At 39.9% G+C, this 24,317-nt stretch overlaps 1 protein-coding gene across 17 annotated transcripts in view; it reads right to left on the bottom strand.

Moving 5' to 3' along the window:
• The window catches only part of SGMS1 (sphingomyelin synthase 1), a 330,821-nt gene that overhangs the window by 123,137 nt on the left and 183,367 nt on the right, over positions 1 to 24,317 (bottom strand). For all 17 annotated transcript variants that reach the window (XM_081556966.1, XM_081557014.1, XM_081556948.1 and 14 more), the window contains one exon: positions 1,435 to 1,515. The gene's annotated coding sequence lies outside the window, so the exon portion shown is untranslated. The remainder of the gene's footprint in view (positions 1 to 1,434; positions 1,516 to 24,317) is intronic.

Genomic DNA, 24,317 nt, shown 5'->3' with positions numbered 1-24,317 from the left:
ACTTATCTTCATTCCAGAAGCCGTGGGGCCATGACAACTTGGGTTACCTAGCATGGATTCAAAAGCAGACCTTGCTTTTATCAACCAAACCAAACTCTTACCACCAAGGCTGAGAAAGATAATGGAAGATTTGTGGCTTGGAAATGTCTTCACAATAGGAAACTTACCATCATTGGTGTGCTGAGGCCAGCTCATGTATCAGTCCCTTAAAACCTTGCATATTCCCAGGATTTGGGGCAAGGCGATTGTTAAACACACCATCAGTAAATGCTAAATTATACAAACATACAATTAAAATAAACTGTACTAAAATCAAAGATCATAAGTACTCAAAACACATCATTTCCTGTTTTACTATGATCAATGATCTTTGATGTTCTTTGCAACTATTGTACCTGGTTGGTAGGAAATCATATAAAGGTGTGTTCCTGCAATCACTTCTCAACTCTGCTGGGAGTAATGCTTGCTGGTAGCATGAAATTAGCAATGATGTGAGTGTTCACACCACAGAAATTGGCAAACGCTACAACCCCCTCCCCCAATCAGGGCAGACTCTGAACATTTACTTGCATATCAGTATCTGCAATGTTCACCCACCACTGCCTGACAGTAGCTCAGGAACTTGAGCTGGTCAGTCTCCTAAATCAAAATAAAGGTTTATAAACTATAAATCATGATACAAATATAAGGATGGAAAGTAACTACTTTTACTGTGGCCCTGTAATGTAACAGTCACCACACAAAGTATTACCCTAATAGTCTTTCATTTCATGAGAAATATGATCAAATCCAGGATACTGATGAGTCAACTGAGGTGGAGAGGCTGAGTAACAACTAAAAGCACAATAGCCAGAGTCAGGTGTATGAATGTCTGACTCAAAAATGTATGATCTTTCCACTAACTACACACTTACTAACATTATGACTACCATAATGAAACCAAAACCAATCACATATAACTGTCAGATAACTTGCAAATACTAATGGCCTCTTACGTGTCAAAAGAGCTCAATTTTTTCATATTCACCAAGTTTATTCATATTTACCTCCAAAATGTACCCACAAAAAGTGAGTAAGAAATGAGGCCCATGGAACCAGTGGAAGAAAGAATGATCTGCATTTGAGATGGGCTAAGTCCAAGGTTAATGTAAGAGGGATCCCCTTTCAGTTTTTTAAGTATTTATACTCTATCCACCAAACTGACACACCCAACTTAAAATGAGACACTCTGCCAAGAAAGAACAATGCAAAAGAATCTCTGAAATGTTGGCACCAAGTTTCTGAAGTACTTACTTACTCAGATACTTACTTTTCAAAATTTTCTTTTTTAAACTTTTAAGGTATTTAATAGGGCTATTATTTTAACTTTGTTTCTTACAGAAAATTCACCCCATAGTCAAAGGAATGCCAAAGAGCTAACAAAATTTTACTCACTGATTATTTTTTAAAATTCTTGTCATCTTGGCTTCCTATAAGTTACCGGCTTCTCCCATTGTTCCTGTACATTTCCATCACCTGCCATGAAAAGAGAGAATCTGATTATATGTCTCATAAAGTCCATTCTTGGTTTCTACTACATTAGTCTTCTCCTTTCTTTATAACTTATACACAGAGAGAAATATGGTCGTCTCTTCCTTTCTCTCCAAAATCAAAAAGGCAGGAGAGAGCAACACAGGAGATCACCTCAAGAGAAAAAACTTTAAAGAGCACGATTTCTACTGTGGGGGGTTGGGGTGAAGACTTTTAAAATACCCTCCCTTATGTTTTCGGTAAGAAATTTTTAGTCTGTCTCTTGGAAGGAAGCAGTATTAGAGTAACCCACTTTCACTCTCTCCCCCTCCCCAAACCTCTTCTTCCTTCCCACAAGTGAGTGACTAACCACTTGGGGAGGATAGAGGAAGCACTGGTTTAGTGCTGAGGCCCCACACGGAGCTGGGCAGCAAGGGTCTTCCCGCAGTTCTCTCCAACACCTGGAGTCAAGCTAATTTCCCCACAATAAACAGGGCAACAGCAGCCTGTTTCTGGGAGGACCAGCCAGCTCTCTGCTGGCTTCTCTCCAGCAGAGTTACCGGACTAGGATGACTCCATTAGGGTTACTGGGGTCCAGTGCATGTTTTAGAGAAAGAGGGAACTGACATTTCTGAGTTTTCCAATCCTGCTTTTATCAATAATTAAGTTACTACCTATGTTGATTCTCATTTGAATTGTTGCTCTATTTCACAAACTGTTTAAAGATTACAGGATAGAAGAGATAAATGATTAGGCAACCCAAAACACCATCTGTCAAAGGACAATGCCTAGATAAAAGCTTTGCTCAAAGTCCTACCACTTTCTAGTCACATGAAATTGGGAAAATCCATTCACATTCCCCAGCCTCAATTTCTTTATCCAAAGTCAAGCATGCTTTGATCTCACAAGGGACACTCAGTGCTCAGACTTGCTAGTTTGTCCATACTTCCAGTTCAGATATCAGTGATCCATATAATTTGGACTAATGGATCACACTGGTCGAGGCATAGACTTGGATTACTGTGATATTGAATGGTTTGCCTTGGAAACGAACAGAGATCATTCTGTCGTTTTTGAGACTGCGTCAAAGAACTGAATTTCAGACTCTTCTGTTGACTCTGATGGCTACCCCGTTTCTTCTAAGGGATTCTTGACCACAGGAGTAGATATAATGGTCATCTGAGTTTAATTCACCCATTCCAGTCCACTTTAGTTTGCTGATTCCTAAATTGTCGATGTTCACTCTTGCCATCTCATGTTTGACAACTTCTAATTTGCCTTGATTCACGGACCTAACATTCCAGGTTCCTATGCAATGTTGCTCTTTACAGCATCGGACTTTACTTCCATCATCAGTCACATGCACAACTGGGTGTTGCTGCTTTGGCTCCATCTCTTCATTCGTTCTGGAGTTATTTCTTCACTGATCTCCAGTAGCATATTGGGTACCTACTGACCTGGGTGTCATCTGCAGATGACACCACCCTTATGGCAGAAAGCGAAGAAGAACTAAAGAGCCTCTTGATGAAAGTGAAAGAGGAGAGTGAAAAAGTTGGTTTAAAGCTCAACATTCAGAAAACTAAGATCATGGCATCTGGTCCCATCATTTCATGGGAAATAGATGGGGAAACAGTGGAAACAGTGTCAGACTTTATTTTGGGGGGCTCCAAAATCACTGCTGATGGTGATTGCAGCCATGAAATTAAAAGACGATTACTCCTTGGAAGGAAGGTTATGGCCAACCTAGATAGCATATTTAAAAGCAGAGACATTACTTTGCCAACAAAATTCCGTCTAGTCAAGGCTATGGTTTTTCCAGTGGTCATGTATGGATGTGAGAGTTGGATGGTGAAGAAAGCTGAGTGCCGCAGAATTGATGCTTTTGAACTGTGGTGTTGGAGAAGACTCTTGAGAGTCCCTTGGACTGCAAGGAGATCCAATCAATCCATCCTGAAGGAGATCAATCCTGGTTGTTCATTGGAAGTACTGATGTTGAAGCTGAAACCCCAATACTTTGGCCACCTCATGCGAAGGGTTGACTCATTGGAAAAGACCCTAATGCTGGGTAAGATTGGGGGCAGGAGGAGAAGGGGACGTCAGAGGATGAGATGGTTGGATGGCATCACTGACTCGATGGACATGGGTTTGGGTAGACTCCGGGAGTTGGTGATGGACAGAGAGGCCTGATGTGCTGCAATTCATGGGGTCACAAAGAGTCAGACACGACTGAGCGACTGAACTGAATTGAACTGACCTGGGGAGTTCATCTGTCAGTGTCCTATCTTTTTGCCTTTTCATACTGTTCATGAGGTTCTCAAAGCAAGAATATTGAAGTGATTTGCCTTTCGCTTCTCCAATGGACCACATTTTGTCAGAACTCTCCACCATGACCCATTGGTCTTGGGTGGCCCTACACAGCAAGGCTCATAGTTTCATTGAGTTAGACAAGGCTGTGGTCCATGTGATCAGATTTGTTAGTTTTCTGTGATTCTGGTTTTCAGTCTGTCTGTCCTCTGATGGAAAAGGATAAGAGGCTTATGAAAGTTTCCTGATGGGAGAGACTGACTGAGGGGGAAACTGGGTCTTGTTCTGATGGGCGGGGCCGTGCTCAGTAAATCTTTAATCCAATTTTCTATTGATGGGTGGGGCTGTGTTCCTTCTCTGTTATTTACCTGGGGCCAAACTATGGTGGAGGTAATGAAGATCCTTCAAAATGTTGAAGACCTACAAGATCTTCTAGAATTAACACCCGAAAAAGATGTCCTTTTCATTATAGGGGACTGGAATGCAAAAGTAGGAAGTCAAGAAATAACTGGAGTAACAGGTAAATTTGGCCTTGGAGTACAAAATGAAGCAGGGCAAAGGCTAATAGAGTTGTGCCAAGAGAATGCACTGGTCATAGCAAACATCCTCTTCCAACAACACAAGAGAAGACTCTGCACATGGACATGACCAGATGGCCAACACCGAAATGAGATTGATTATATTCTTTGCAGCCAAGATGGAGAAGCTCTATACAGTCAGCAAAAAAAAAACACCAGAAGCTGACTGTGGCTCAGATCATGAAATTCTTATTGCCAAATTCAGACTTAAATTGAAGAAAGTAGGGAAAACCACTAGAGCATTCAGGTATGACCTAAATCAAATCCCTCACGATTTTTCAGTGGAAGTGAGAAATAGATTCAAGGGATTAGATCTGATAGAGTGCCTGAAGAACTATGGACGGAGGTTCATGACATTGTACAGGAGGCAGGGATCAAGACCATCCCCTAGAAAAAGAAATGCATAAAGGCAAAATGGTTGTCTCAGGAGGCCTTATAAATAGCTGTGAAGAGAAGTGAAAAGCAAAGGAGAAAAGGAAAGATAGACCTATTTGAATGCAGAGTTCCCAAGAATAGCAAAGAGAGATAAGAAAGCCTTCTTTAGTGATCAATGCAAAGAAAGACAGGAAAATAATAGAATGGGAAAGATTAGAGATTTCTTCAAGAAAATTAGAGATACCAAGGGAACATTTCATGCAAAGATGGGCTCGATAAAGGACAGAAATGGTATGGACCTAACAGAAGCAGAAGATATTAAGAAGAGGTGGCAAGAATACACAGAAGAACTGTACAAAAAAGATCTTAACAACCCAGATAATCACGATGGTGTGATCACTCACCTAGAGCCAGATATCCTGGAATCTGGAGTTAAGTGGACCTTAGGAAGCATCACTATGAAAAATGCTGTTGGAGGTGATGGAATTCCAGTTGAGCTATTTCAAATTCTAAAAGATGATGCTGTGAAAGTGCTGCACTGAATATGCCAGGAAATTTGGAAAACGCAGCAGTGGTCAGAGGACTGGAAAAAGTCAGGTTTCATTTGAATCCCAAAGAAAGGCAATGCCAAAGAATGCTCAAACTACCACACAATTGCACTCATCTCACATGCGAGCAAAGTAATAGTCAAAATTCTCCAAACCAGGCTTCAATAGTCTGTGAACCATGAACTTCCAGATGTTCAAGCTGGAATTAGAAAAGCCAGAGGAACCAGAGATTAAATTGCCAACATCCGTTGGATCACCGAAAATCCAAGAGAGTTCCAAAAAAACATCTACTTCTGCTGTATTGACTATGCCAAAGCCTTTGACTGTGTGGATCACAACAAACTGTGGAAAATTCTTAAAGAGGTGGGAATACCAGACCACCTGACTTGCCTCCTGAGAAATCGGTATGCAGGTTAGGAAGCAACAGTTAGAACTGGACATCGAACAACAGACTGGTTCCAAATCAGGAAAGGAGTACGTCAAGGCTGTACACTGTCACCCTGCTTATTTAACTTATATGTAGAGTACATCATGAGAAATGCTGAGCTGAATGAAGCACAAGCTGGAATCAAGATTGCCGGGAGAAATATCAATAACCTCAGATATGCAGAGGACCCACCCTTATGGCAGAATTTGAAGAAGAACTAAAGAACCTCTTGATGAAAGTGAAAGAGGAGAGTGAAAAGTTGGCTTAAAGCTCAACATTCAGAAAACAAAGATCATGGAATCTGGCCCCATCACTTCATGACAAATAGATGGAGAAACAGTGGAAACAGTGGCAGAGTTTATTTTTGGGGGCTCCAAAATCACTGCAGATGGTGACTGCAGCCAAGAAATTAAAAGACGCTTACTCCTTGGAAGGAAAGTTATGACCAACCTAGACAGCATATTAAAAAGCAGAGACATTACTTTGCCAACAAAGGTCCATCTAGTCAAAGCTATGTTTTTTCCAGTGGTCATGTGTGGATGTGAGAGTTGGACTATAAAGAAAGCTGAGCGCTGAAGAATTGATGCTTTTGAACTGTGGTGTTGGAGAAGACTCTTGAGAGTCCCTGGGACTGCATGGAGATCCAACCAGTCCATCCTAAAGGAAATCAGTCCTGAATATTCATTGGAAGGACTGATGCTTAAGCTGAAGCTCCAATACTTTAGCCACCTGATGCGAAGAAATGACTCATTGGAAAAGACCCTGATGCTGCGAAAGATTGAAGGCACGAGGAGAAGGGGACGACAGAGGATGAGATGGTTGGAGTAAACGCCAGGAGATGGTGATGGACAGGGAGGCCTGGCGCGCTGCAGTCCATGGGGTTGCAAAGAGTCGGACACGACTGAGCGACCGAACTGAATGGATTACACTCAGCAAACTGTCCCCCTTTTACTGACAGGCAGTGATTCAGAGTACGCTTTACTTCTGTTTTTCAATTTCATAACATTTTAGGGCCCACCACCAAGGGATAGGAAGTTCCACTTTGCCTTTACAGTACAGCCCAAATGAAAACATCTCACTTCTATCAAGCAGAACGCAAGGACTGCTCATTTTATGTGAAGAACATAGGGCTCCAAGTAGACAACACTTATAAAACAGGAACCTGTTAGCTTTCCTCACTTGAAGCCTCAGTGTTAAAGGAGTTCAGAGACAGGAGATAATATTAATTATAAAATGCCTCCACACACTGAGATACCATGAGACATGGTTAACCTCAGTTACAGAATAGGCAGAAACTCCAAGTTATCCAGACCATTAGGGTGTATGTTTATGTGTGTGTGTAAGAGGGGCATAAGAAGGGAGAGAAATGAAAAAAACCACACCAATACAGAAAACTTCCTAGTTCTTGTCAACACCAACAAAAATAGCAGGGAAGGAATGAAGAGTCAAAGATTTGTAGATTATACTCAGCACAGAGGAACTTGCTCATAGGCTGGCCATAGCTTTATACTCCAGGTCACTTGGCATGGAAGCCTTTTAAAAGCATGGAAAATGCAGAGGATTTGATGTAAGTTTAAAACACATAGGCGTGAACTCCACCCTTTGCTATTGAACAGCAACACTCGTGGTCTTTGCCAAGTAATTTAATTATTAAGCCTCAGTTTCCAGGTCTGCAAAATGGGGACAATAATACATCCCCCTAGGGAGTAGTTGTGCAGATTAGAGATAATGCATGTACAGTGTTCACCACAGAATATGTCTCCCAAATATAATTATAATTATTGTGTTTGCTACTGCCAGCATAGTAGTCTATTATATTCACAGCTACCAGCGCAATTATGGTACTGAGTCCATTAAATTCAGACTCTTTCTGTAGGTGAACATTTTGGAACGAGTTTCAGGTGATACTTTTGACAGCAACATGAAACATTTCTACGTTGATCCTAATGAAGTGTTAAATAAAAATCTCCATTTTCGTTGGCAGCCTTTACTAACATGCAAACCAAAAGTTCTAGTTATGCATTTGTTGGCATTCTTTGTATCAGTACCAAGTTTCTTTTTTTGATGATAAATTCTTAAAAGAGGGAATGAATCATTTGCACTAGTGTTAATCCTTCTGGTTTGCATTATAATGCCAAGTACTTGGCGGGCATTTGTGGGAAATAAAAGCCACACTGAGAGTGGCAGGCCACCTATTTATCTCCAAGTGAGCTTTGCATTACAGCCTCATCAACAACAGTAAGAATTTATCAGCTATGTTTTCAAGGAAAACAAAGGCCAAGAGATGAAGCAATACCCACTTTTAAAGAGAACTTTCTGTCTACAAAAAGTACTCCTTGATCCCCTTCATCTCTTTGGGACTCACTCCAGTGATGCTGACTGCTCAGAGTAAATTGTATACTCTTCTTGTACCTTCAAAACCCACAAGAAAATGTCTCATTACAGTTTAGTTGCTCCTGATTTTTGAACAAAAACACATTCTTTGCTATGATGGAAAGCATTTTAATAGGTTCTAGGAATCAAATTCTTCCTCAAAGATGGTCATTTGCCACCACCACGGTTATCTGAAAGAATTATAAGTGACTTCAACAATGGACTATGCAGCTGGCAGAAGACACTGTGCTCACTACTGGGGCTGGGGAAGGAGTTATGAGGTGGTTGAGGTGAAGCTCATTTAAGAGAATGCAGTGCAATGGCAGTTTCACCAGAATACAAGCAATTAACTTAGCTGAGGCACTTAAGGAGAACAATCTGGATGTATAAAATCTTGGGTGGGATAGTTAAAAACCCAGTATTTCTTAATCACACCTCATATACAATGTTAAGATTCTACAACAGTCATGAAGAAATCTGGCTAACAAGAATACGGACCTTTTCAAACACCCACTTTATCTTCGAGGGTGAGGCCAAACTTCCCAAAGGAAGAAGGTGACTGGAGGGCATCAAAGCCAAGATCATTTGAGAGCTGAGATGCTAGAGGATGGCCTTTGCACTAAGACTGCAGAAGTAGACAGGAGCTCTTGTATAATCATACATGATTGCTTTCCATTTTTAGCCTCTTTTCTCCTAAAGAGTTCATGAAAAGTGCTTAGATTTTTCTCTATGGCAGATGGTGTCCTTCCATCATTAAAAGCATGTGCTTTGCAGTCACACAGAACTGCTCTCCCCAATCTACCATGAAGAACTTGAGGGTGTCATTAAATTCCCCTGAGCCTCGGTATTCCTGCCTAGAGAATCCCATGGACAGAGGAGCCTGATGGGCTACAGACTGTGGTGTCGCAAAGAGTGAGACATGACTGAGCAACTTAAACTTGCACTTTTCTGTTTCTCCATCAATAGAATGGGAGTAACAGTAGTACTATAACTTATTGTTGCTTTAGGGCTAAAGATATACTGCCTGCACACAGTTTTATAAAGCTCGTGACAAACACTAAGCGCTCACTAAATGTTGTGCTACTGGAAGCAGTAAACTATCCTCATCTTTAGGAGGTTTGCAAGTTCTAAGGCAACGCTAACCAAAAATAGAGGTATCCCCATAAGCTCAGAAACGTTCTGGCCTACTTCACCAGAAAAAAAGGCTTCGTCTAAAGTTTCAGTGAGTAGTAAAGCACACCTCACTCTAATGTCTGTGCACGTATCTTGGGAGCAAAGTGAGAGCAGCAGCTGCGAGCAGAGGCTTGTTGGCCAGTGAGAATCAGAACAGTTCACAGCAGCCACCTGGAAACAAAACTGCATCACTTGCTCGAGATTCTTCAGCTAATAAATGGCAAAGCTGAGATTCAAAACTAGGAAGCCTGACTTCAGTCCTTGCTCTTAACCCGATACTATGCTATCTCCTCAGCAATGAGGAAGAGCAGTAATTGGAGAATGACCAAGTCACAGGCCAGGAGCAGGCCAGAGAAAGGCAAGAAACCCTGCAAAGATGACTGAAGAGAAGAGGGTAATCAGGGAAATGACACAAATGGGCAGCTACCAGGGCCAATGATTCTAAATTAAAATCTAAAACATAGTCGTAGCAAGAATTCTAAAAGGATGGCACCGGGAAAGGGAACTAGCTTTGGGCTTCAGCACTTGTTTAAAGACAACAGTGAATAGAAGACATAAAAGCTGAGAAGATTCCTCTTAGGTCATTTATGTTAGCCGCATTATGACTTAGAAACACCTGCCAGGAATCACATCGCACACACAAAATACGAGCTGTTACAGGAGAGAGTTTCTTACCGAGTTTCCTGCTACCTCTTCCTGGTGTTTCTACAGAAGGAAAGAGTTGAAGAAAGGCCACTAGGGTGTTGAATTCCCCCTGTCGGTCAGAAGGAAGGGATAAGACAGAAGAACTGTGCCCCAAGTTAAGTAGAAGAATACCCAGAGAGGAGAGAAGTGATAGAAAGAAGTCATATTCCTGGCTAGACTCCAAAACAGTCCCCATAACCGCCATCTCTTATTATCCATGCTTGTGTAATACTCTTCCCTTGACTGCAAGTGGGACTTGTGATTTGCCTGTAACCAAAAGAATAAGACAAAAATGACAGGGCACGTAATTATATCACATGAGACAGTAACATCCATTCTGCAGCAAGAGTCTCTGTGGGAAAGCTGAAGCAAGCTGCCCAGTGGTGGACTGCCTATAGAGAGAGCCAGCGGAAGGCAGCCTCCAGCTGACAATGAACAGGCGACTGAGAGCCCACCAGAAACTGAATTCTGCCACCAATTACGTGATCTCAGAAGAAAGCCCTTCCACATTCGAGCCTCAGATGAGACAGCAGCCCTGGCTGACACCCTGGCTGGAGCCTTATTAAGTACCAAGACAAACCACAGCCAGACTCCTGACACACAGAAACTGTCCCCAAGAGTTTATGCACTAATTCAGCAACTAAGTTGGAAGTGGTGCTGTCATGCAGCTATGCATAACCAGTATAGAAGGGAGGTGAAGCACAGGTTCCTGATGCAACCACTTGCTCTTCTGAGAGAGGAGGGGAAGGAAGGAGAAGGTCAGGGGCCAGGGCCTGGAAGAGTGATCCTGCCATCACACTGGCATGCCTCCTCCTATTCAACTACCTCTGACTCACACCCTGTTTCCTCTCTTACCACACACATCCTGTCATCCATTTTTTTAATGATTTGGAAGACAAAGTGGATTATAATTACCAAGGAAATAACAATTTTATAAATGGCAGTCAGGTTCCCTACCTGGCCTGCAAAGGCTATTTAACGTGCCAAACATTGACACAATTAAATGTCACTGGTAGCAACGTGGATGGACCTAGAGATTATCATACCAAGTCAATAAGTCAGACAAAAAAAAGACATACCTGATATTACTCATATGTGGAATCTAAAAAATGATACAAATGAACTTATTTACAAAACAGAAACAGACTTATAGAGATAGAAAACAAAACCATGGCTGATTCATGTCAATGTATGGCAAAAACTATTACAATATTGTAAAGTAATTAGCCCCCAACTAAAATAAATAAATTTATTAAAAAAACAAAAAAACAAAAAAACTTATGATTACCAAAGGGGAAAGGGGGGTGGGAAGGGGGTAAATAAGAGTTTGGGATTAGCAGATGCACACCATGATATAATAAAATAGATAAACAAGGTCCTACTATATAGCACAGGGAATTATAGTCAATATGATAATAAATTATAAGGGAAAAGAATCTGAGAAAATATGTGTGTGTGTGTGTGTGTGTGTGTGTGTGTGTATATACACATACATACATATATAGTTGCTGTTTAGTAACTAAGTAATGTCCAGATTCTTTGCAACCCCATGGACGGTAGCCCATCAGGCTCCTCTGTCCATGGGATTTCCCTGGCAAGAATACTGGAGTGGGTTGCCATTTCCTTCTCCAGGGGATCTTCCTGACCCAGGGATCTAGCCTCCATCTCCTGCACTGGTAGGCAAATTCTTTACCTGTGAGCCACAGGGAGGCCCATATATATGTACACACACATATATACAAACTGAATCACTTTGATGTACACTGGAAACTAACACATTATAAATCAACTATACTTCAATTAAATTAATTAATTAAAAGAAGAAAAGAAACAGCAAAAGGACTTTGACCATCTTATGAGCTATACTATGACCCTACCTATAAATAATTTTAGTAAAAGTGTGTCTTAAATCTGATATAATGGACTTAAACACTTTATAAAACACATATTTAGAGTGACACATTAGAGACTTTCTACTTTCTGTAACAGTGTTTTTGAAGACAGAATAAAATTTCAAACATCTAAAGTTCCATCCGTTGCTAATATGGGCTCTTGAAAAAAATCAGACATGTAGTTTGAAATCTGCTGAGAAAATACCTAACAGCTTCTACAAATTAATTCCAGTAACAATTCTCAGGCAGAGCAAAGAGCTATGACTCACTGAGCCAGAGATCTTTTACCTAAATAGGCTGTCTTGCTACACACAGAAACTGGTAGGGAAATCCTACAATCACATCATTTGAAAGCTGGAATATCCTCATTAGTTTTTCTGTCTTAGCCTCAGAGTTGACAGATAATGACACATAGACCCAAAGACTTGAGGAAACCTGTTCAGGGTCACCCAGCACAGCCTGGACCTCCTGTTTCCCAGGCCTCTTTGTGCTCAAGTCTACCAAACTTTGGGGCTTCCTTGGTGGCTCAGACAGTAAAGAACCTGCCTGCAATGCAGGAGACCCAGGTTCAATCCCAGGGTTGGGAAGATCCTCTGAAGAAGGAAATGGCTACCCACTCCAGTATTCTTGCTTGGAGAATTCCATGGACAGAGGATCCTAGCAGGCTACAATCCATAGGGTTGCAAAGAGTCGACGACCTAACACTACCAAACCTTATCTTCAACTCCAAACATAATAAAATCAGTAGTATCAAATATTCCGTGAGGAAAAAAATTGGGACTAACTTTCTCTGACCCTACAAAACCCTAACTTGTAAAAACTAAGATCTGTGAGGGAGTTTGGGATCGACATGTAGACACTGCTGTATTTCCAATGGACAATAAGGACCTGCTGTACAGCACATGGAACTCTACTCAATGTTATGTGGCAGCCTTGATGGGAGTGGCGTTTGGGGGAGAATGGATACATGTATATGTATGGCTGAGTCCCTTTGCTGTTCACTTGAAACTATGATAACATTGCTAATGGACTATCAGTTCAGTTCAGTTCAGTCACTCAGTCGTGTCCGACTCTTTGCGAGCCCATGGACTACAGCACACCAGGCTTCCCTGTTCTGCACCAACTCCTATAGCTTGCTCAAACTCATGTCCATCGAGTTGGTGATGCCATCCAACCATCTCACCCTCTGTCATCCCCTTCTCTTTCTGGCCTTCAATCTTTCCCAGAATCAGAGTCTTTTCCAAGGAGTCAATTCTTTGCATCAGGTGGCCAAAGTACTGGAGTTTCAGCTTCAGCATTAGTCCTTCTAATGAATATTCAGGACTGATTTCCTTTAGGATGGGCTATACCACAATACAAAATAAAAAGTTAAAAAAAAAAAAAAAAACAACTAAGATCTGTGGCAAGAGGGAAAAATAACCCTGAATAGACATTCACATTAAGTGTTCAATCCATTTTCGAAAGCAATGTGTGGAATTTTTATCAGTAAACTGCTGCTGCTGCTGCTAAGTCGCTTCAGTCATGTTCAACTCTGTGTGACCCCATAGACAGCAGCCCTCCAGGCTCCGCCGTACCTGGGATTCTCCAGGCAAAAACACTGGAGTGGGTTGCCATTTCCTTCTCCAATGCATGAAAGTGAAAAGTGAAAGTGAAATCGCTCAGTCATGTCCGACTCTTCGTGACCCCATGGACTGCAGCCTACCAGGCTCCCCCATCCATGGGAACAAATACATGTTTAAAACAAACAAAAAAGAAATAGGTCTTATTTTCTTCTAGGTAGCCAGCAGTTTTCTCTCCTCAACATGAACTTAACACTCTATGGGTATTACCCTCGCTGGGACTGATTTAACCCTTGTTTTAACTACATGTGAATGCTTTGACAGAGTATTACAAATACTGATAATACTCAAGGTAAAAACAAACTGCGTACCACATCCAGGACTTTCTCTAAATGTTTCACAGGTTCATTTAATCTTGACAAGAGCACTATGAGGCATGTTACTATTGTTATCCTAGTTTTACAGAAGATAAAACTGAGATAAGAGTTACTGACAAGGCAGGCACAATTACTCAAGAGGCACATTTAACTGAAGCCTTAGCAGAAACCTCCACTCCCCCTGCATCAAGTTTCCATGTGGAGGACTTTCCATTAGCCCAACAGTCCAGTCTCCTCCCAGCTTCCTCCCCAGGTGAGAAGTGAACTATGTGGAAGGTGAGTCTGTGGGCAGGGTCTGGACAACATGGCCCAGACTCTCCTGAGTTCTTCTGTTTTCAGTGCTGGCCTGCCCACAGAGGAGGCTAGAGGGCAGTCCAGGGGAAATTGGTCTCACTTGAGCGTGAAATACCAGAAAACCCACTTAGCCACAGTCCTCTAATCAGCTTCAATACTAATGGCTAGATTGACCAACGGGAGGTAGACAAGCACAAGTTTATTAGTATTGAAGATCTTTGTGAAAAAGGTAAATATTTCTTTCACAAAATAAGTAAAACAAAGGAAAGGAAAGTGAAGTCACTCAGTCATGTCCAACTCTTTGTGACCCCATGGACTGTAGCACTACCAGGCTTCTCCGTCCATGGAATTTTTCAGGCAAGAATACTGGAGTCGGTTGCCATTTCCTTCTCCAGGAGATCTTCCCGACCCAGGGATTGAACCTAGGTCTCCTGCGTTGTAGGCAGATGCTTTACCGTCTGAGCCACCAGGGAAGCCCACAAAACCCTCCTCAGAGAGATACGAGTACATAAACTAAACAGTTCAACAAGGCATCTGCAGAGTGGATCATTAGTGAACCTGCTCTTTGAACTCACTATCACGTGGTGTCTAAAACACAAGGCTATTCCTCCACTTTCTACTCTGTGTTGGACCTCAAACCACCATCTCCTTTCCAGACAAAACCACATACCTATCTCTACTGTTGTACCCTAATCCAAGATAATGGAAAATTCCTTAGCTTTGGTAGCCAAATTATTTTCACAAAACAGGTTATACATTTCAATAGTATATGTTATCTTCAACCTGGCCAAGTCTGTATTTTTATCAATTGCATCAATTTCTACTATAGAAAGTACAGTGACAAAAATACTATCCACAATTCTGTCATCCAGAAATAAAAATATCTCTAGTTTCTAGAGTTATCATTTGAGCTTTCCTTTAACCTCAAAAAGCAGTATGTCTGATTTTAAACATACATTTAAAAAGGCTTTCATTCAGTAATATTGATTGGGAGGGGGATGTTGTAGATTTTAATGCAGATAATTTGAGCATTTTCCATAAAGGACCAAATAGTCAATATTTTTGGTTTTGCACGGCATAGAATATCTTTTGAAACTATTCAGCTCTGCCATTACAGTCCAAAAGCAGCCACTGGTAACATGAAAATGAATGAACATGGCTGTACACCAATAAAACTATTGACAAAAACTGCTGCTGCTGCTGCTAAGTCGCTTCAGTCATGTCCGACTCTGTGCGACCCCATAGACGGCAGCCCACCAGGCTCCCCCGTCCCTGGGATTCTCCAGGCAAGAATACTGGAGTGGGTTGCCATTTCCTTCTCCAGTGCATGAAAGGGAAAAGTGAAAGTGAAGTCGCTCAGTCGTGTCCGACTCTTTGCGACCCCATGGACTGCAGACTACCAGGCTCCTCCTTCCATGGGATTTTCCAGGCAAGAGTACTGGAGTGGGGTGCCATTGCCTTCTCCATTGACAAAAACTAGTCTCCAGCCAAATTTGGCTGTTCAGCTTTAGTTTGCTAACACCTGGCCTAGACAGTCACTTGGCCTCAACAGGAAGCCTATGACATACTAAAGAAGCAAAAAGAAAAGATGCTGCAGCAGACAGAAAAAAATCTAGGAACAACATAATCATTCTGCTGGTAGCAGGTACCCTGAGTGCTGCCATTCCCATAAGTACCGAGTCTGCTGGGGCTTAGCATGGCCTTCTGATTAGGTGACTGAGTGATGCCTTTGTTCAGTAATAGCTTATCTGAAGTTATTCACATGCAAAGAACCAATCTGTAAAATAGTGTGTTGATTATGATTCACAGAATTGTTAAGTCCAGGCTTACCCTATATTTTACATGGATGATTATAGGAAAAATCATCCCAATGTTTCAAAAATAAATACAAAAGAAAACTGAGAAGCAACAGAAGCAACTGAATGAATCCTAGCTTATGTCTCTGACAGTTCCTTCACCTGGAAAACTCTCCATGACTTTCCCTGTCCCATTTCCCTACCTACATCTTGTTCCTCATTTAGGTGTCTATTTAAACACCCTTTTCTCCAGAAAAACATGCCAGGGAGGTCAAGACACCTGCCATACACTTCAATGACACTGAACTTCATTACTGTCCTATAATTCCTTCCTAGATTAATGTCTGCTTCCCTTCTAGACTACAAAGTCCAGAAACCTGCCTTGTTCAACACCTGGGTACAAAGCTGGAAATGAGACCTTGATTCAATAGAAGACTTGAGTGTTTCAAACTGACACCCTGCACTGAGTGACTAAATATACAGCTGGTGATGATCAGCAATGCATGACTTCACAGGGCAGTTCTCGGTCTTTCCCAGCCTCAGCAATGTACGATATGATAAAGCAGAAAAGGGAAGGCTATGACTAGGTGCCAGTAAGCAAACTGCCCCTACGTTTAAACAGAATCAGAGCAGGCTACCCATTCTTAGATGTTTGAGGGGTGCGGGGGAAAGCAAACATGGTTTTAGTTAATAATAAAATTTTCATTAGCCTAGGCCCTAGCCTATTCAAAGATATTTAGCAGGATAGATTTAAAAGAAATATCTGCACAGTTTCTTTATGTTTAAATAAATACACACAGCATACATACATAAAAGCACAAACATTCACATGCCTATAGAACTGCCTGAACTACTTGGGTATGAAAAGTGGGTTATAAAATACATAAGAGTATAGTCCAAAGCAGGAAAATAACTAAAAGGATGTATGCCCTCCCCAAAGTGATTGTACCTGGTAGAGGAATTTGGGTTAATTTTTTTCCCTTTTATTTATCAGTATTTTCTTCTTTCTATACAGTGATCACACATTTTTAAAAGACGTTTTTTAAGTCATTTAAAATAAAAATCCCTGCTGATTAGACAACGCTTCAAAGCTGTTTGAAAGGAATATACATAACGAAAATGTGAAAAAGGACAATGCTGTATTACTTAACACAGCTTTGCTGACAGAGTTTTAAAAAAAAGTTTCTGACCTCCTTAAATGTTCACCCATTCCTACCAATACCATAATGATGATACATCTTACCATGGCGAGCATCAGCAGACAAAAGCGAAATAGTACCAACGCTGAGGGTGTTAATTTCAGTTTCTAACTACATCCTTACTTTTCCTGGAGCATGATATATTTTAAGTTGGCCTAATTTCATTCTGGTCTTGGACTCTGAGAACTGCACTAACTTACCTAGCCAATTTTAGTGACCAAAATGCAATAGGAGCAGATAAAAAACTTTAAAAGTGAGATCTTCTTTCTTAAAGGTTATTTATATAGGTCAGAAATTGGCAGCCAGACATTGGAAATGCTGAAGTACTTACTTGAAATTTACTTCCATTGCTTACACTGGAGTCTTTAAATACATATAATAAGTATCTTTCATTAGAATTCTTGTGGTTATCTAACACCAGCCTATGACTAAATCAGAGAGCTTATCAAATTTTCCATCTTAGAGTATGCTTTAATAGGTTACATTTCTTTTCACAAATACTAACCATTTCATAAATATTGTCTTGTGTCTAAACAATGTTGTACTGGCCAATAACAAAAGCTTAATCCATTATGCATGACTTAAAGGTATTTTTAAACTCCAAATGAAAATGAGATTCAACACCTCTTTACAAATGACTGAAATAAACCACACAAAACAAATTATTTAAGACACTGGCTTTATGGTAGCAGAACTGCCCTCCAACCAACAACAATTATAAACATATATAAAAGACAATTTTGAAGGCACTGAAAAATAACCAAAAGCAGGTGAAAAGTGGATAATCTACAGCCCTTAAGTAAGGGAGCTACACTGAGTAATAATTTACATTTGTACCACTTATTGTTAGGGCACAACCAAGAGGTTTATGTTGCAGCAGACAGAACTCAAGCAGCAAACCACAGCCTTATTGATCAAAATACAGGTCAGCCCAGGTAGCTAAAAACTGAGAAGAAAAATCCCACCAAATGAGGAAGTCATGGAGGGTGGAGCCCCAAATTTGCAAATGAATTCTACACTTGTTGGCTACACCCAGAACTATAAGACTTCCAGAATCCCAGAGAGGAAAAAAACAACAGTCGAAAAGTTTTCAGAAAGCTGACAAATTCCAACAGCTGCCCATCTCAGAGGAGTTTGAAGCTCAAGTTGTACCAGGTTTCAGGGGCCTGGTAAAGGCCTCAGGCTTTTCTATGATGCCACAGAAGCATCATGGATTAAGAAAAAATAATATCCTGACTATAGTATATTTCCTGGGAAATATAGGCAAAATGGAAATAGCATTAAAACGAGCATGTATAACATTCAAGATGATTTCCAACTTAACTACTTTTTGAACAAAACTCAACTCTTCTCTAGGGAACACAACAGAATCCCCAATCATTACAATGTAGCATCTACAATGTCTAGCATACAATGAAAAATTAATAGATATTTGAGGCAAGTGGAAAATGCAACCCCATAACTAAAGATAAATCAGTGCACAGAAACAGAGCTACAAATAATCCAGAAAATGGAATCAGAAGACAAAGACTCTAACAATGCAAAACATATTAAAAGAATTTACAGGGAAAGATAGATTTACTGGATAAAGAAATAGGAAATGTCAGGAGACATATAGAAACTGCAAAAAGTAAAAATAAAAAAAGTTCTAGAACTTAAAACTACAATATCTGAAATAAAAACATACTGAATGAGATTAATAGCAGATTGGACATAATAGAGAAAAAGGCCTGGTGAAATTTAAGGTGTATCAGTATAAAGAATTCAGGCTGGGACTTCCCTGGTGGTCCAGTGGTTGAGACTTTGCCTTCCAATGCAGGGGGTGAGGGTTCAGTCAGGGAACTAAGATTCCACATGTCTTGTGGCCAAAAAACCAAAACATAAAACAGAAGCAATATTGTAACAAACTCAATAAAGACTTTAAAAATGGTCCATATAAAAAAAAAATCTTTAAAAAAAGAATCCAGGCTGAGGTACAGAGGAAAAAACTATGTTTTTAAAAGAACTTCAATGACCAGCAGGGCAGTATCAAGTGGTCTAAACATGTAAATGTTAAAGAAGAGTAGAGAGAATGGGGCAGAAAAAAATGTGTAAAGAAACACAGGCCAGAAGTTTTCAAAATGGAGCAAAAACAGCAAAATACCAAAGCAGAAATCTTAGCCACAAGGAAACCTCACATAGTCATGAAAACCAAAGGTAACAACAACAAAATCATAGAAGCAGCAAAAAAAAACATAAAAGGACATATTACACAGAGAGCACAATAATCAGAATGAAGGCAGACATCTCATCAGAAACAGGAGGCCAAAACACAAAAAAAACAACATCTTCAAATCACTGAAAGAAAAGCAGAGAAAAAATGGTCAATCTAGAATTCTATTGACAACAAAATTATCTTTCAAAAATAAAGGAAAAATTTTAAATCTCCCTATAAATAAAAACTGGGAGAATCTGTCTGATTGCAAGAAATACTAAAGAAAGCTCTTTATGCTAAAGAGAAGTGATACCAGATGTAAATTTTAAGTGACAGAAAGAAATGAAGACATTGACAATAGTGAATTTATAGGTAAACATGGAAGACTACTTCTCATAATTTCCTTAAGATATACCTATTAGATATACTATATTAAATATAAATATAGTTTATGTATAGAAGTATTTTATATATACTTAACATTATATTAAAAGTATAATATTGCATTATACAGTTTGTAACAAATACAGATGTAAAATGTATGAAGACTATAGTGCAATGGATGAGGAGGGGCAAATGAAACCATATGTTGTAGGTTTCTTACATTTTTATACACAGTAGTAAAATATTAATTCAACAAAGACTTTTTATTAAGGATAAATATCATAATCTTCAGAGAAACTACAAAAATTATGCAAAATGGTGTAGCTGAAAATCTGAGAAATTAAAATGTAGTAGTAAAATATATTCAACTAAATAACAAGAAGGCTGTGCTGTGCTTATTCACTCAGACTCTTTGCGACCCCATGGAATATAGCCCACCAAGCTCCTCTGTCCATGGGGATTCTCCAGGCAAGAATACTAGAGTGGGTTGCCATGCCTTTTTCCAGGGGATCTTCCCAACCCAGGGATCAAACCCAGGTCTCCCACATTGCAGGCGGGTTCTTTACCATCTGAGCCATCAGGAAAGTCCAAAAAACAAGAAGGGAGAAAAGGGATTACAGGATTTAAGAAAAAGTTTAAAAGATGGGACAAATAGGAAGCAACAAAATGATATATATAAAACTAGCTATATCAATAATTACAGTAAATAGACTGAACATTTCAATTAAAAGGCAGATTGCCAGAATACATCAAAAATAATCCCCAACTATTAATAACACTGGTTTTTAAATGCTAAGATAGATGTGTTTTAAATGCAACACATGTGTTTTAAATGAAAAGACACAGATAGATAAACAGGTGGATATACCTATACAACCTTAATACAAAAACCAGGCAAAGAGAGTAAAAGACAACTGTAGGCCTCTATCACCCAGAAAATATATATGCAAAAACCCTTAACAGAATACCGTAAGGTATAAAGACAGATGAATAGAAAAATGCAGGAGCATAGAAGTCAGAATAGAGGAATGCATAGATGGTCAACTGTGTCTGTTTAAGGATGGTCTTTTCAACAAATTAGACAGGAACAAATAGACATCCATACGGAAAGAAGAATGAATCTAGACATCAACATCTCACACAGAACTGGAGTGAAGTGAAGTGAAAGTCACTCAGTCGTGTCCGACTCTTTGTGACCCCATGGACTGTACAGTCCATGGAATTCTCGAGGCCAGAATATTGGAGTGGGTAGCCTTTTCCTCCTCCAGGGTATCTTCCCAACCCAGGGATCAAACCCAGGTTTCTCGGATTACAGGCAGATTCTTTACCCACTGAGCCACAACTAACCAAAGCTAAAACTACAAAGCCGTAAAACAGGAGAATGTCTTTGTGCCCACTAAGTAGGCAAAGTACTATCAGTTCAGTTCAGTCACTCAGCTGTGTCCGACTCTTTGCAACCCCATGAACCGCAGCAGGCCAGGCCTCCCTGACCATCACCAACTCCTGGAGTCCACCCAAACCTATGTCCATTGAGTCGGTGATGCCATCCAACCATCTCATCCTCTGTCGTCCCCTTCTCCTCCTGCCTTCAATCTTTCCCAGCATCAGGGTCTTTTCCCATGAGTCAGCTCTTCACATCAGGTGGCCAAAGTATTGGAGTTTCAGCTTCAGCATCAGTCCTTCCAATGAACACCTAGGACTGATCTCCTTTAGGATGGACTGGTTGGATCTCCTTGCAGTCCAAGGGACACTCAAGAGTCTTCTCCAACACCACAGTTCAGAAGCATCAATTCTTCGGTGCTCAGTTTTCTTTATAGTTCAACTCTCACATCCATACATGACTACTGGAAAAACCATAGCCTTGACTAGATGGACCTTTGTTGACAAAGTAATGTCTCTCCTTTTTAATATGCTATCTAGGTTGGTCATAACTTTCCTTCCAAGGAGTAAGCGTCTTTTAATTTCATGGCTGCAGTCACCATCTGCAGTGATTTTGGAGCCCAAAGAAATAAACTCTGACACTGTTTCCACTGTTTCCCCATCTATTTGCCATGAAGTGATGGGACCAGATGCCATGATGTTAGTTTTCTGAATGTTGAACTTTAAGCCAACTTTTTCTCACTCTCCTCTTTCACTTTCATCAAGAGGCTCTTTAGTTCTTCTTCACTTTCTGCCACAAGGGTGGTGTCCTCTGCATACCTGAGGTTATTGATATTTCTCCCAGCAATCTTGATTCCAGCTTGTGCTTCATCCAGCCCAGCGTTTCTCATGATGTTCTCTGCATATAAGTTAAATAAGCAGGGTGACAATATACAGCCTTAATGTACTCCTTTTTGTATTTGGAACCAGTCTGTTGTTCCACGTTCAGTTCTAACTGTTGCTTCCTGACCTGCATACAGGTTTCTCAAGAAGCAGGTCAGGTAGTCTGGTATTCCCATCTCTTTCAGAATTTTCCACAGTTTATTGTGATCCACGCAGTCAAAGGCTTTGGCATAGTCAGTAAAGCAGAAATAGATGTTTTTCTGCTTTATTAGGCAAAGCACTATTGATAGGAGAAAACATTGATAAACTGGACTGCATCAAAATTAAAATTGCTCCTTTTTGAAGGAATCAAAAAACAATCAAGAAAATGAAGAAGCAACCACCATCTGAAAAATCTTTAAAGTACATATATCTGACAAAAGACTTGTACCTAGAATACATTAAGAATTATCAATACTAAAAGAATTGAAAAGCATAAAAAGTCAAGAATAAAAGTCATGAAACCCAGTTTTTAAAATAGAAAACAACTTTACTAGATACTTCATAAAAGACACAGGAATAGCCAATAAGTACAAGCAAAGTTTTTCAAGATCATTATCATAAAGGAAATCAGGAAACCACACGCTATCACATTATACCCACTAGAGTGTTAATATTGAAAAGACTGATGATAATAGCAAGTGCTGGCAAAGGCTTGGATCATATTGGAGATTCTCATACATTGCTGATGGGCATGTTTAATTATATAACCCCTTTAGGAAAATATTTGACAATTTTTTATAAAATTAAACACATTTATCCTGTGATGCACTTCTAAGTGTATATCCAAAAGCAATGAAAACATATGTCCACAAAGAGACTTGTATAATTATGTTATAGTCATAATAGCCAAAAATTGTAACCACCCAAATGTCCTTCAATAAACAGATAACTTCATATGATGGAATACTATTCAGCAACATAAAGAAACACTTATTGATACACATAACAAATAGAACTCTCAAAAACACCATTAAGTGAAGCAAACACAGCCAGACACACAACTACACTCTGTATAACTCTACAAAGTTCTGGAATAGGCAAAACTGAGCTCTGTGGATAGAAATGACACTACTGTTTACTTCTGGGGTGGGACAGCTGACTGGAAATGGCAGAAGGGAAGTTTCTGGGTGACAGAAATGTTCTATACCTTGAGAGAGATGACAAAATTTGTTCATTTTATAGTGTGCAAAATTATATCCAAATTTTAAAAAAGTTCACAATTTCCTTTGAATTAGTTCTGAAGGAGATATGGTCTGTCACGGGTCAAAGCTATCTCTCTTATTATCTTTGGGGACAACTTCTGAAGCCTCGAAAACAGAAGGTGTATATTTAGTCACGCCATATTTTAAAATATACACCCAAACAAAGCAAAGGAAAAAAAACCATTATCTGATTCCTATCAAAATTCTCTTTTTGATATTTGCTCCAACTTAGTGGAATTAAAACAATCTTCCCTTTGAAACTGCAAAGTGAAAGTACAAGTCACTCAGTTGTGTCCAGCTCTTTGCGACCCCATGGACTACACAGTCCATGGAATTCTCCAGGCCAGAATACTGGAGTGGGAAGCCTTTCCCTTCTCCAGGGGATCTTCCCAACCCAGGGATCGAACCCAGGTCTCCCATATTGTAGGCGGATTCTTTACCAGCTGAGCCACAAGGGAAGCCCAAGAATATTCTCCAGCAGATCTTCCCGACCCAAAAATTGAACCGGGGTCTCCTGCATTGCAGGCAGATTCTTTACCAACTGAGCTATTTACCCCACTAACAATTTAAAATTTACTTTTAACAGCACAATGAAAAAAGGAGTCAAAAAGTAAACTATGAAACATAAATCCAAACATTCTAATATCTTACTATTCTAAAATATTTATTAAATCCTACTGTATTCCAGGCAAGATGACGGTCACTAGGGAAATGAAAATGAAAAACTTCCACCTTAGTATTGAAGAGTTCTCGGTCAGGGGGAAGATAAACTACTGCAAAGTGTAAGTAAATTATCAGAATATAATTTGGTAATTTACAATTACCAATTTAATTTTGGCAATTACATTTAAATTGGTAATTTAAATTTCCCCACTGGGGGAAAATATATCACTTTTTTTCCCTCTAAAACCATAATATTTAATAATGATCAATAATATACAAGAGGTAAACATAGTAAATTCAGTTATTCTTTTTGAAGGACAAACCTTTTTCTAACCTAAGAAAAAAAATAACCCCAATACATTTTAAAGGAAATGATCTCCACAGCAAAGGGGATTGGATAACTTGTATCACTTGCCCACATTCTCCATCCCAACCTTCCGGCTGGTTTGCCTTAGGTGCGTGCTTATCGGAGGTAAATCTGA

Source organism: Giraffa tippelskirchi, chromosome 2, assembly GCF_054371585.1.
Source record: "Giraffa tippelskirchi isolate mGirTip1 chromosome 2, T2T-mGirTip1v1.2.pri, whole genome shotgun sequence".
Lineage (NCBI taxonomy): Eukaryota > Metazoa > Chordata > Mammalia > Artiodactyla > Giraffidae > Giraffa > Giraffa tippelskirchi.
Note: the sequence above shows the minus strand (reverse complement) of the source record. Positions and strands in the feature narration are given on the sequence as shown.